The sequence below is a fragment of the Podarcis vaucheri genome, assembly GCF_965113315.1.
Source record: "Podarcis vaucheri genome assembly, chromosome: 4".
NCBI lineage: Eukaryota > Metazoa > Chordata > Lepidosauria > Squamata > Lacertidae > Podarcis > Podarcis vaucheri.
Window position 1 is genome coordinate 10249830 of NC_138762.1, and position 12964 is coordinate 10262793.

At 46.4% G+C, this 12964-nt stretch overlaps 1 protein-coding gene and 1 long non-coding RNA gene across 2 annotated transcripts in view; both read right to left on the reverse strand.

The window, feature by feature from the left end:
- Positions 1-12964, reverse strand: part of LOC309530625 — a 419691-nt gene that overhangs the window by 304899 nt on the left and 101828 nt on the right. The window lies entirely within an intron of this gene.
- Positions 1-12964, reverse strand: part of WNT11 (Wnt family member 11) — a 61596-nt gene that overhangs the window by 44785 nt on the left and 3847 nt on the right. The gene's annotated exons all lie outside the window — the stretch shown is intronic.

Here is a 12964-nt window from a genome sequence, read left to right on the forward strand (position 1 = left end):
CTGGGAAACACTGGCCTGCGAGCGCTCCAGTTGGAGAACAGCCTTTCCCAAAGGTGTCATGGGCTTTGAAGACACTCGAACTCAGGACGCAAGGGAGAAACACGCTAAGAGGAAGGCACGCTTGGCAAATCCACACCGTGATCAACTCCTGCCCGGAAACCAATGTCTCCGTTTTGGAAAGACGTGTGGATGTGGATCTAGAATTGGCCTCCACAGTCACTTATGGACTCACTGTTAATACCGTGTTTATGGAAGACAATCTTACTTGGCCACGAGTGATCGCCAAAGAAGAAGAAGACGACAAAGCAAGTACAGTGGTACTTCGGGTTAAGAACTTAATTCATTCTGGAGGTCCGTTCTTGACCTGAAACTGTTCTTAACCTGAAGCACCACTTTAGCTAATGAGGCCTCCTGCTGCCGCCATGCGATTTCTCTTCTCATCCTGAAGCAAAGTTCTTAACCCGAGGTACTATTTCTGGGTTAGTGAAGTCTGTAACCTGAAGCGTCTGTAACCCGAGGTACCACTGTAATGTGCATTTTACCTTTGCAAAGTAAGTTGATTTCTACGTACTTTCACACACAAAAACACAGAGGCACCTCTGTCTTCCATCCAGCCAAGCAAGGGGCATTACCAGAGCTCGGCGGTGCATTCCAGCCAGCAAAAACTCCCAGATTGTGAATAAGAAAAATAAGTGGAAGGTGTGTCTTAGGGAGAAACTGTGTGGTCTGTGTAGAGTCCAGAGGGTCAGACAGAGAGAGGATTGCTCAGCTCTGAGTTTAGCTGCCCCAGTTATAAACAGCTAAGGCATGTACTCTGTACTAACATGCTAAGAATATACAGTGGTGCCTTGGGTTAAGTACAGTGGTGCCTCGCAAGACGAAATTAATCCGTTCCGCGAGTCTCTTCGTCTTGCGGTTTTTTCGTCTTGTGAAGCACTGCTATTAGCGGCTTAGTGGCTTAGCGGCTATTAACGGCTTAGCGGCTTTAAGAAAAAGGAAACAAACTCGCAAGAACTCGAAGCAAGCCCATAGGGAAATTCGTCTTGCGGAACGACTCAAAAAACGGAAAACTCTTTCGTCTTGCGAGGCATTCATCTTGCGGGGTACCACTGTACTTAATTTGTTCCGGAGCTCCATTCTTAACCTGAAACTGTTCTTAACCTGAAGCACCACTTTAGCTAATGGGGCCTCCTGCTGCCGCCGTGCCGCCAGAGCACGATTTCTGTTCTCATCCTGAAGCAAAGTTCTTAACCCGAGGTACTATTTCTGGGTTAATGGAGTCTGTAACCTGAAGCGTATGTAACCCCAGGTACCACTGTAGATCCCATTGCTTGAAAAAAAGGGTGTGTGTGAGACAGTGTGTTTGATCACATTTCTAACAATATTCAGAGCGCATCTTATGCTTTACTCGCATTATCATGTTGTTAGGATCAAAGAATTGCAGAGCTGGGAGGGACCCTAGGGTCATCTAGTCCAACCCCCTGTAATGAAGGAATCTCAACAAGATCATACGCGGCAGGTGGACATCTAACCTCTGCTTCAAAGCCCCCAAGGAAGGAGAGTCCACAACCTCCTGTCAAACAGCTCGTACAGTCAGAAAGTTCTTCCCAATGTGTAGTCGGAACCTCATTTCTTGCCATTGGAATCCATTGGTTTGAGTCTTGCTCTCCGGATCAGCAGAAGGAAAGCTTGCTTCATCTTCCAAGCGACAACTCTTCAGACATCGGCAATTCTATCACCTCTCGGTCTTCTCTTCTCCAGGCTAAACATACCCAACTGCCTCAACCATTCCTCATCAGTGTGGGAATGTTCAGGGATGCAGGAGAGGATATATTGTTTGATTATAGCCTTTCCAACTTGTGTAAACAAGTTCCACAATTTAGCAGAGTAACATTCCCCCTTTTAAACTCACAGCGGATGTGTTTGCTTAGGCTCGCTAAAGCCTCTATAATAACTGTTCTGGTATTTTCCCCTTATTCCCTCATAAAAGATAAGACACGACACAGTCTTCTATAAAAGTATAAAAAGAGTTTACTCACTCACATTCTGTTCACAACTGGATCCCAGAAGGCAGACTTAGCTTAGAAAAGTAACATACACCGGGAAACTATCTCATAAGGAGACAGCCCCTTTGTCCTCTCTTGGCTGAAAGCATCTTTGGGCTAAGCAGATGTTGCTTCTTCGACGAAAGTAGTCATAGAGAGATGGCTGCCCTGCCCTGTGCTCTTGCCGTTACCTGCACAGATGAGGCCACGCCCACCTCTAGTCACATGCAGAGGAAGTCTGTGCCAGCCTAGAAGGAAACAGGAAGTTTACCTGCTGGCTGGACAAACATTCCTCCCCATGTGTAAACATGTTCACTCTAGGAATGTTGTACTTGACTGCTCTTGTGTTTCACATCCCACAATCAGGGCTGGTTTCCTAGCCCTTGATCACCTTGGTCAACCTCCTCTGCACATGTTCCAGCTGCTGCTGCTGCTGCTGCTGCTGCTGCTGCTTCTTCTTCTTCTTCTTCTTCTTCTTCTTCTTCTTCTTCTTCTTCACCCTTCAGTCCCAGGGCAGGTTAAAACACAATATTACGAACAATTTTAAAAAAATGGAAAACCCTCATAATCATAAAGATAAGACTGGTTCATATATACTGTATAAATTGGTCATTTGCATTATTTCCCATATTGCAGATAGGGAATCTTGAGGTTTGCTGAAAGCCACCCAGCATGTTCACAACAGAGGCAAGCTTTGAAACCAAATATTTGTTGATTCGCTACAGCAATTGCACTCTCTCTTGCTTGCCTTGGTCTGCACTGGCTTTGCGGTTTCATGGTTTTATAGCTTTACTCGTACGCCTGACGGTTTTAACTTGTAAACCACCCAGGATTTTTTCCTCTTCAGTTGGGCAGCCTAAAAGTGCAGCAAACAGATACATGGATTGATTCGCAGCTCAGTCTCTTGGCTGCTACGTCACCCTTTATTTATCGCAGCAGACATGCGAAAGACAGCAGTCGTAACAACTGCTTTATGCCCAAGTGGGCTTTGAACCTGGGTCTCCTCGACTGACACTCTAACCACTACACCAATCACTGCAGAGACCTAACAAGGCCAAGTCATTCCTTGCCATGCAGGGCCACACTTCACAACAGCAGAATCACATCATTTAAAAGAAGTGGTAACAGCTCCTGGCATCCTCAGGCAGTTGGCAGGGCCTGCCCCTCACCCAGGCAACTGGGTGCAAAGAAATCATACATAGCTGTACCTTCACAGCCTAACCATATATTTGAGGAAAACTCCCTCTCTTTTTCCCCACCCATCTAATTCTTGTTGTTTAGTCGTTTCGTCGTGTCCGACTCTTTGTGACCCCATGGACCAGAGCACGCCAGGCACTCCTGCCTCCTGCAGTTTGATCAAACTCATGCTGGTAACTTCGAGAACACCGTCCAACCATCTCGTCCTCTGTCATCCCCTTCTCCTTCTGCCCTCCATCTTTCCCAGCATCAGGGTCTTTTCCAGGGAGTCTTCTCTTCTCACGAGGTGGCCAAAGTATTGGAGCCTCAGCTTCAGGATTTGTCCTTCCAGTGAGCACTCAGGGCTGATTTCCTTCAGAATGGAGAGGTTTGATCTTCTTGCAGTCCATGGGACTCTCAAGAGTCTCCCCCAGCACCATAATTCAACAGCATCCATTCTTTGGCGATCAGCCTTCTTTATGGTCCAGCTCTCACTTCCATACATCCCTACTGGGAAAACCATAGCTTTTACTATATGGACCATCTAATTCTACCTAATAGAAGTAAGGGCTGGAACTCAGTAGCAAAGCAGACTCTGTAAGAGAAGGTCTCAGGGTAAATCCCAGACAATGTAGACAACACTGAGCTACCTAGACCATTGGCCCATCGCAGTGTAATGCACCTTACTACATTCTTTGCCATAGTACAGCCTTAAGATAAGCAGGGGGCTGGACTAGATGACCCTCAGGGTCCCTTCCAACTCCACCATTCTATGATTCTACAATGCACAGCCTGATCCATCTTGGATCGCTTTCAACGGGAAGGAAATGTTGTTGACCACAGTCCAAACTTATTTCTAAGTAAGGCTGCAGTCCTACGAAATTCTTGCTTGGAGATTATTTATCGTTATTTATGTCTTCCTCTTATGGGAGTGGAGGGCCATTAAAAACACAGTCAAGTAACCAATTACACATCCATCAGTTAAAAAACATGTCTCTTCTTCTTTGGCGATCACTCGTAGCCGAGTAAGATTGTCTTCCATGAATGTGGGAGTCCGTAAGGGTCTGTGGAGGCCAATTCTGGATCCACACGTCCTTCCACAGTGGGGCCATAGTTTCCGGACGGGAGTTGATCACAGTGTGGATTTGCCAAGCGTGCCTTCCTCTTAGCACGTTTCTTCCTTGCGTCCTGAGTTCGAGCGTCTTCAAAGCCCATGACACCTTTGGGAAAGGCTGTTCTCAAACTGGAGCACTCACAGGCCATTGTTTCCCAGTTACACTACATTTTTTAAGATTTGCCTTGAGAGAGTCTTTAAACCTCTTTTGTTGACCACTCACATTACGCTTTCCATTTTTAAGTTCAGAATAGCGTAGTTGCTTTGGAAGACGATAATCAGGCTAGATAACTATTTGACCAAATAATTTCCAGACTTCAAACAACAACCACTAAATGTGTCGGAATCTACAGAAGCCTCAATGAACAGATGAATCTTATATACCCTCCAACATTTCTCCAGTGAAAACAGAGACGTCCCCTCCAAAATTTCTCTGGTGTATATAGGGACGTCCTATTCCATATCCTCCAACACTTCTCAGATAAATATAGGGATGTTCTAAGAAAAAGCAGGACATTCTACATCCAGGATCAAATCAGAAATTGGGATTGCCTCTGTAAATCCAGGACTGTCCCTGGAAAATAGGGGCACCTGGAGGTCTCCTAGCCACAAGGACTATGTCCTGCCTCCACTGTCTGAATGTGTGTTCCTGACGGGGAGAGTTGCTGTTCCTCTATGGTCCTGTTTGCAGGATTCCCATAATAGGCAGATGGGATCATCTTAATAGATGGTCCTGGTTGTGGGCAGGCCCTCAACCTGGTTCCGCCCCCCCTTCTGTGGGTGGAGCTATCACCCTTATGCCGGGGTGGCACCACAATCACCCAGGGCTATTCCCCAATCATTTTGAAGGGTGACTGTGGGGGGAAAGTATAAAAGTGGCAGTGCAATGTGTGCCAAGCACCTGCTTCGTGCTGCCGAACAACCACCCACCCTCCCTTTAAGTGTCCTTTGGCCTTGCTTTGGAGTTCGGTCGGTTGCCCGTCTTGAGTCGGGGACTGGGTAGGATTTTTTTCCATTTGGCAAATTGGCACGGGCCACTTGGTTTTTGCCTACCTCTTAGCAATCGTCACAACTTTGTAAGGTTTGGCAGTTAGGCATTGGCTTATGGTGAATGGGGGAGGGGAGGTCTGCCATCGCCTGCCCCTCCAGTTTCAAGGGTATTCCATTAAAGGAATCCGGGCCCTGGATCCTGTCCGAAGTCTGCTTGAGGGGCAAGGGCCATGCCAGGCCTCTGGGAACACCAGGGGAGACGCGGGCAGGTTCCCCCGAAGCAGTTTCCCTTTGGGTGGTTTACCCTTACAGACTTCCTGCAAATCGGGCAGGAGTCAGATATAGTCTTGCCAATGCCTAAGCCAATACAGTGGTGCCCCGCAAGACAAATGCCTCGCAAGACGGAAAACTCGCTAGACGAAAGGGTTTTCCGTTTTGGAGCTGCTTCGCAAAACGAATTTCCTATGGGCTTGCTTCGCAGGACGACAATGTCTTGCGAGTTCCTGCTGGTTTTTTTTCCTTCCTCCCCCCCCCTTTTTCTAAGCCGCTTATCAGCTGATCCGATCAGCAGATAAGCCGCTAAAAGCCGCTAATAGCGCTAACCCGCTAATCCTTCAATGGGCTTGCTTCGCAAGATGAAAAAACCGCTAGACGAAGAGAATCACAGAACGGATTCTTTTCGTCTTGCCAGGCACCACTGTACTGCTCTCATTCCTGTAATCAATAAAATTGTGGCCAAAATTTTGCCCCAAAACCTTAAACAAAATATCCGTGTCTGTGTGAATTTCTTTATTCTAATGGAGGGTGGGCTTGAGGGTCTTGCCACACAACTGGTTGGCCACTGGTAAGTGTAGGAAGCTGGACTAGATGGTTCTTCGGCCTGATCCAGCCAAACTGCTCTTATAAGCCTTACTTTTTATGAGAGCATTTGAACCACCTGGGGGGGGGTCAGTAGGGAGCAATCTCTGAGCATGACTCTGGAGGAGAGAGCTGTGCTCTGCTGTGTGTGTTAGAAAGTTTTCGTCCAGGGAGTCCCACCGGCCTCGGAATCTACTCTCTCCAAACGCCGTTCCTGGAAAAGTGCCATTATAAAGAGCAGACTTGTCTTGCAAGCAGAGATAAGTTCAGTCCATCGCTGGCCATTTTTATCCCGGCTTCTGCCTCTGCTGCCACTGGAGTGTTTCAAATGCCTTTTATCGCTGCCCTAAAGAAGCCCCACTTCAAAACTTCACTCCTTAAAGCATTCGCTGCACTGCTTGAAATGGGCTATTTTGGAGCCTCTATCTCTCTGATGGATTTGGGCTTCTTAACAACACAGGCTCCTGTTGCTGCTGCTTCCTAAAGCAGCAGTTTGCTATATTCCAGAGGTGCAAGTCAAAAGCCCAATTTGCAGAGCGCAGATCCTGAGAAAAACCAGCCGTAACGTACCAACATTGCACTGTTTTCTCCAAATAATTCAACAAAGCGAACAGGATCTATGCGTTCCTTCCCAATCATCTCTATCATTAACTGCTGAATGATGGGCCAATAACAATGAAATCAATTGGCCTTAGTTTAGTCTTTGGGACTAAAATGGGCTGAATTTGTGTTTTTATTCCATTGGGTGATGGGTTTTATTCCTGATGGCTCTGCCTGATGGCTCATCCAAAGTCTAGTCTCTCCTTAAAAGCTATTTGTTGTTTAGTCGTTTAGTCGTGTCTGACTCTTCGTGACCCCATGGACCAGAGCACGCCAGGCACTCCTGTCTTCCACTGCCTCCCGTAGCTTGGTCAAACTCATGCTGGTAGCTTCGAGAACACTGTCCAACCATCTCGTCCTCTGTCGTCCTCTTCTCCTTGTGCCCTCCATCTTTCCCATCATCAGGGTCTTTTCCAGGGAGTCTTCTCTTCTCATGAGGTGGCCAAAGTATTGTAGCCTCAGCTTCACGATCTGTCCTTCCAGTGAGCACTCAGGGCTGATTTCCTTCAGAATGGAGAGCTTCTTGCAGTCCATGGGACTCTCAAGTCTCCTCCAGCACCATAATTCAACAACATCAATTCTTCGGCAATCAGCCTTCTTTATGGTCCAGCTCTCACTTCCGTACATCACTACTGGGAAAACCATAGCTTTAACTATACGGACCTTTGTTGGCAAGGTGATGTCTCTACTTTTTAAGATGCTGTCTAGGTTTGTCATTGCTTTCCTCCCAAGAAGCAGGCGTCTTTTATTTTCGTGGCTGCTGTCACCATCTGCAGTGATCATGGAGCCCAAGAAAGGAAAATCTCTCACTGCCTCCATTTCTTCCCCTTCTATTTGCCAGGAGGTGATGGGACCAGCGGTGCTTAATTTTGAGCAGATTGCATTTTAAAGAATTGCACTTGGTGAACAAAGACTCACCCAGTTCACCTAAGAAAGTCTACTATCATGGTCACGATGGCTGTGCTCTGCCTGCAGCAACGCTCCTGAGTACCAGTTGCAGGAAAAGCCAGGAGGGTAGTGCGCTCTTGTGTTCGGTGCTCGCTTATTGACAACAGGTTGGCCAATGTGAGAACAGGATGCTGATCTAAATGGGACTTTGGCTTCATCCAGCATGCCATAAGAAGAGCCTTTTGTACACCAGATGAAGACCTTTTGATTCACACAAATTTTAAATAGCTAGTCTGGGCCTCGTGGATTTTTTTTAAAAAATCTATTTCCACTTTGGGAGTGCAATGGGCTTCTTCCACCATTGCAACTTTTGATTCAACTGTTATGTTTTATTTTCTATTTACAGTGGTACCTTGGGTTAAGAACTTAATTCATTCTGGAGGTCCGTTCTTAACCTGAAACTGTTCTTAACCTGAGGTACTACTTTAGCTAATGGGGCCTCCCGCTGCTGCCGTGCGATTTCTGTTCTCATACTGAAGCAAAGTTCTTAACCTGAGGTACTATTTCTGGCTTAGCGGAGTCTGTAACCTGAAGGGTCTGTAACCTGAGGTACCACTGTAAATTGGACTTTTTCTTCTTTATTGTAAGCCACCAGAAAACTTTATTTTATGGGGTGGTGTGTTGTCTATTTTTTATTTTTTATTTAGAAGACCAGAATTTCTGCCAGAATGGAGATTCTTAGGATCAAAACATCGGCAGGTGGAGAAAAATGTGTCACATATTTTGCAAGCTCCTTTTGCATACCCTGAGGTCACAGGGAGCTAAAGGTGTGACCTGAAGAGGAATTTCTAAGGGGAGGAAATGATGAGGGATGGGGAGGTGAAATCGGATGTGTTGTTTACAAAGGTGAAAAGTCAGGTCACAAGTCAAGGCAGGAACAAGTGGCTTGTTATCTGCTGCTACTAACCTGATCCTGTTTGTCTTTGGATGAGTCCACCCCCCCCTTAAACACATCTGTGTGAGTTTGTAGAGAAAGATAGCTTCTTCTTTGGCTGCTGTTGGCTTTTAAAAAGAGGAAATGGACAGATTTGTGGGCAGTGGCAAATGTTGATGTTCAGGGAGATGCTTGCGGAGAAAATGAAGGCAGCTGTATTGAGCTATTTAATAAAGGACATCACCTTGCCAACAAATGTCCGTCTAGTTAAAGCTATGGTTTTCCCAGGAGTGATGTATGGAAGTGAGAGCTGGACCCTAAAGAAGGCCGATCGCCGAAGAATTGATGCTTTTGAATTATGGTGCTGGAGGAGACTCTTGAGAGTCCCATGGACTGCAAGAAGATCAAACCTCTCCATTCTTAAGGAAATCAGCCCTGAGTGCTCACTGGAAGGACAGATCGTGAAGCTGAGGCTCCAATATTTTGGCCACCTCATGAGAAGCGAAGACTCCCTGGAAAAGACCCTGATGTTGGGAAAGATGGAGGGCACAAGGAGAAGGGGACGACAGAGGACGAGATGGTTGGACAGTGTTCTCGAAGCTACCAACATGAGTCTGACCAAACTGCGGGAGGCAATGGAAGACAGGAGTGCCTGGCGTGCTCTGGTCCATGGGGTCACGAAGAGTCAGACACGACTAAACAACTGAATGCCAATTGCAAGGCTGCTGGCTGCTTATATTTAGGAGGGAAGTCAAAAGCTTTGCTTTTTAACCAGATATTGAAGATATTTTGGTCACTGTGTTATCTTGCTACTGTTTCCTATTGGCTGCTACATCCATAGATCAACTTTTTTTTACAAAAATGTATACTGCTCTGATCTCCTACGGGAGGAAAAGCGGGATATAAATGATGTTAAACTAATGGATTGTTTTAAAGAAAACATTCCTTTAATTAACTCTCGTGTCATTCCTCCCTAAATGTTATGTAAGACAAGGGAAGAAAGAGAGAGACAGGGATTATATTTTCAGCCGCAAGATGACATTACTCTTGTTAACATCTAGTTCCAAGTCATTGAAAGTTTGCTGGATGGAGCTCTGCCAGGACCAGATGTTTTGGAGTTCAGGAGAAATCCTGTCTGTGGCATTTTGCCTTCGACAAAATGTAGGAATAATTTGGGGGCAATTTACACAATCAGCAACTCTATATATATGGTAAAGCATGTCTTGAACTACCAATTCAGGCTACAGAAGGGGGTGGGTTGCATGTCTGGCTACCCCTTCCCCAAAAAAACCATTTGCAGCCCATGCATAAATAGCTTAGAATCATAGCATTGTAGAGTTGGAAAGGATCCTGAGGGTCATCTAGTCCAACCCCCTGCAACACAGCTGTCCCGTACAGGGATCAAACTTGCAACCTTGTCATTATCAGCACCATGCTCTAACTGACTGAGCTATTTCCTCAGCTTATCAAGAGAGAAGACGAAACCAAACTTTCCTCCCTGACATGCTATGTTTCCTATTGCATGGAGTTGTGCTCCTGTTCTCCACAAAGGGAAACAGTCATAAGCCCAGCTCAATTTAGACACGGTCGTTAATTTCAGTGAGTCTACTCTGAGTAAAAACTTAGTTGAAGACCACCCAGAATATACAGTGGTACCTCGGGTTAAGAACTTAATTCATTCTGGAGGTCCGTTCTTAACCTGAAACTGTTCTTAACCTGAAGCACCACTTTAGCTAAATGGGGCCTCCCGCTGCCGCCATGCAATTTCTGTTCTCATCCTAAAGCAAAGTTCTTAACCCGAGGTACTATTTCTGGGTTAGCAGAGTCATGTAACCTGAAGCGTACGTAACCCGAGGTACCACTGTATATTGAAGGCTTAAGCATGCAGCTACTTTATATAAAGGGATGCGGGTGGTGCTGTGGGTTAAACCACAGAGCCTAGGACTTGCTGATCAGAAGGTCGGCAGTTCGAATCCCCGCGACGGGGTGAGCTCCCGTTGCTCGGTCCCAGCTCCTGCCAACCTAGCAGTTCGAAAGCACGTCAAAGTGCAAGTAGATAAATAGGTACCGCTCCGGCGGGAAGGTAAACGGCGTTTCCGTGCGCTGCTCTGGTTCGCCAGAAGCGGCTTAGTCATGCTGGCCACATGACCTGGAAGCTGTACGCCGGCTCCCTTGGCCAGTAAAGCGAGATCAGTGCCGCAACCCCAGAGTCATCCGCGACTGGACCTAATGGTCAGGGGTCCCTTTACCTTTAGGAACATGGAAAGTGCATTAAAGCACTGGTCCATTAGCCCATTATTGTCAGCAATGACTGGCATCAGTTCCCTGGGGTCTTGGGCAGAGAGAGTCTCCCCCTGCCCATTAGTGATTGAACCCAGGGTTCTCAGCACATGCAGCCCTGAGCTACAGCCCTGCCCATTGAAAAACCAATTTTCTATTTCATGCAACGAAAGAACACCAAATGCCTTTAGGATGCCCCTGGGCACCTATGAGAGCAACAGCGCACCTGCCTCTCCGCACCCAGCACCTAGTATTCAAAGGCAAAATATATTCGGCCACACCCCAGTTTGAATTAGAGTACAGCCACCCAGGACCAGAAAAGCTTGTTTTGTGAGCCTGATCCTACCTTTGAAAAACCAGTCAGCTCTCCTTAAGTGCAGTCAGAAAGCAGCTAAAGACTGGCCTGAAGGCGTGTGGGGCTACCATCTTTCTGAATCTAATAAGCAGGTCTAGATCAGCTCTCTGAGAACCACACGTAGGACACATACATAAAAGGCAGAACACAAATGTAAGAGCTGGGAGCCTGAGTCCCAAACCTGGATGAACATTCATTTATGGCCTGTTAGGCCGACGGAGGTTTGTTGTTTTTCTCTTGTAGGTTTCTACGGAAAGTATTTTTGCATTCTTGCACTGTAAAACACACCCTGTGTTCCTCAGATGAAGGACGGTCTGGAAATTTGAAATATAAGTAAGCAGAATGCGCTTTCCCCCTTTGCAAAATTCACAACAGGGACGCGCCTGCCAGCAATTATCCCTGGCTCATCCTGACCACAGGTTTGGATTTGCAAATCCAGACTCCTATGAAATCACATCTGTGGAGTGGTTGGGGGGGGGGGAGGCGGAGAAAGAAAGCAAAGATTTTCCAACACCAAAAAGTCTGCACCCGTGACGTTTTGTCTTTACTGGGTGAATTGCAGTCTGCCTGGGACACAGTAAAATAGATCATGCTGCCACCCCATAGAAGTCCACACTCCTACAGCGTCTCCTGTCCCCCCCCCAGTTCTCAGCACACCCCCTTTTTCATCTAAAGGGTCCCCACAACCTTCGAAAGCTTGCTAGCTCAGCCCAGCCTCCTGAATCATGCCTATCATCAGTTTTTAACGACGGCAACAAAATGAACCTGCCTTTCCAGCTGTTTTAGGGACAAGTAACATCTGCCTTCTGCTTGCGGGTGTTTGCAAGAGCCACTGTGTGCTTTCATAAAAATGTGAAGCATATTTTAAACTAACAGTAATAATTGATCGTTATATTAATTGGCATTTTAAATGATTCCCCCCCCCGATGCTTTTACTCATGTTGCTATAGTCTTGCATGCTGCGCAGCCCCTTTCTGTACTCATATAAAAGTATGGATTATAAATGCTTCGATAAATAAGCAAACGAGAGTGCTTTTCCAATTCTGGGCATATTTAACGTGGAGTAAGTTCAGCTGAGTTCAGTGCAGCTTACAAACCAAAAAAGTATCCCTAGATCATGGGTGGGCCCCCACGGTCAGCTATCTGCCAAACTGGCAGCCCAAGTCCATGAATGTTTACTCATGAGTAGGACCCATTTTATTAACACCCCCCCAAAAAAAAACTTTCAATTAACAGCTTTGCAGGTCAACTCTGCATCTGATTGCTCAGAATTAATTCCCACTGAGTTCAATGGAATATCGTCCAACAAGTGTGTTTAGACATATAAAATCCTATACACATTTACACCAGGAAGTAAAAGCACCCAACGGGGCTTACTACTTCTGAGTAGAAATGCTCCAATTTAAATGTCAGCAAGCTTGCCACCTGACTGCCTACAGCTCCTTTTTCCTTTTTTAGCTCCCAGAATATTATCTAGGGATGTCTCCAGCGCAACTCGCATTGAGAGCAGGAATTGTGTGGAGCTCAAAGGGTCTTACGCAACAGGCATTCTTGATGGCTTGCGCTCCAAGTTTCTAGACCTCGTGATATCGCGAGGAGGGCGAATCCAATTAAAATGCATTCCCTGGACAAAGTGACGTACATTGTGGCGCAAAGGCAGAATAAATGTTGGCAGCGTTATATTAAAAGGGGAAGGGGGCCTTCTTGAATTCTGGTTCTGCGTT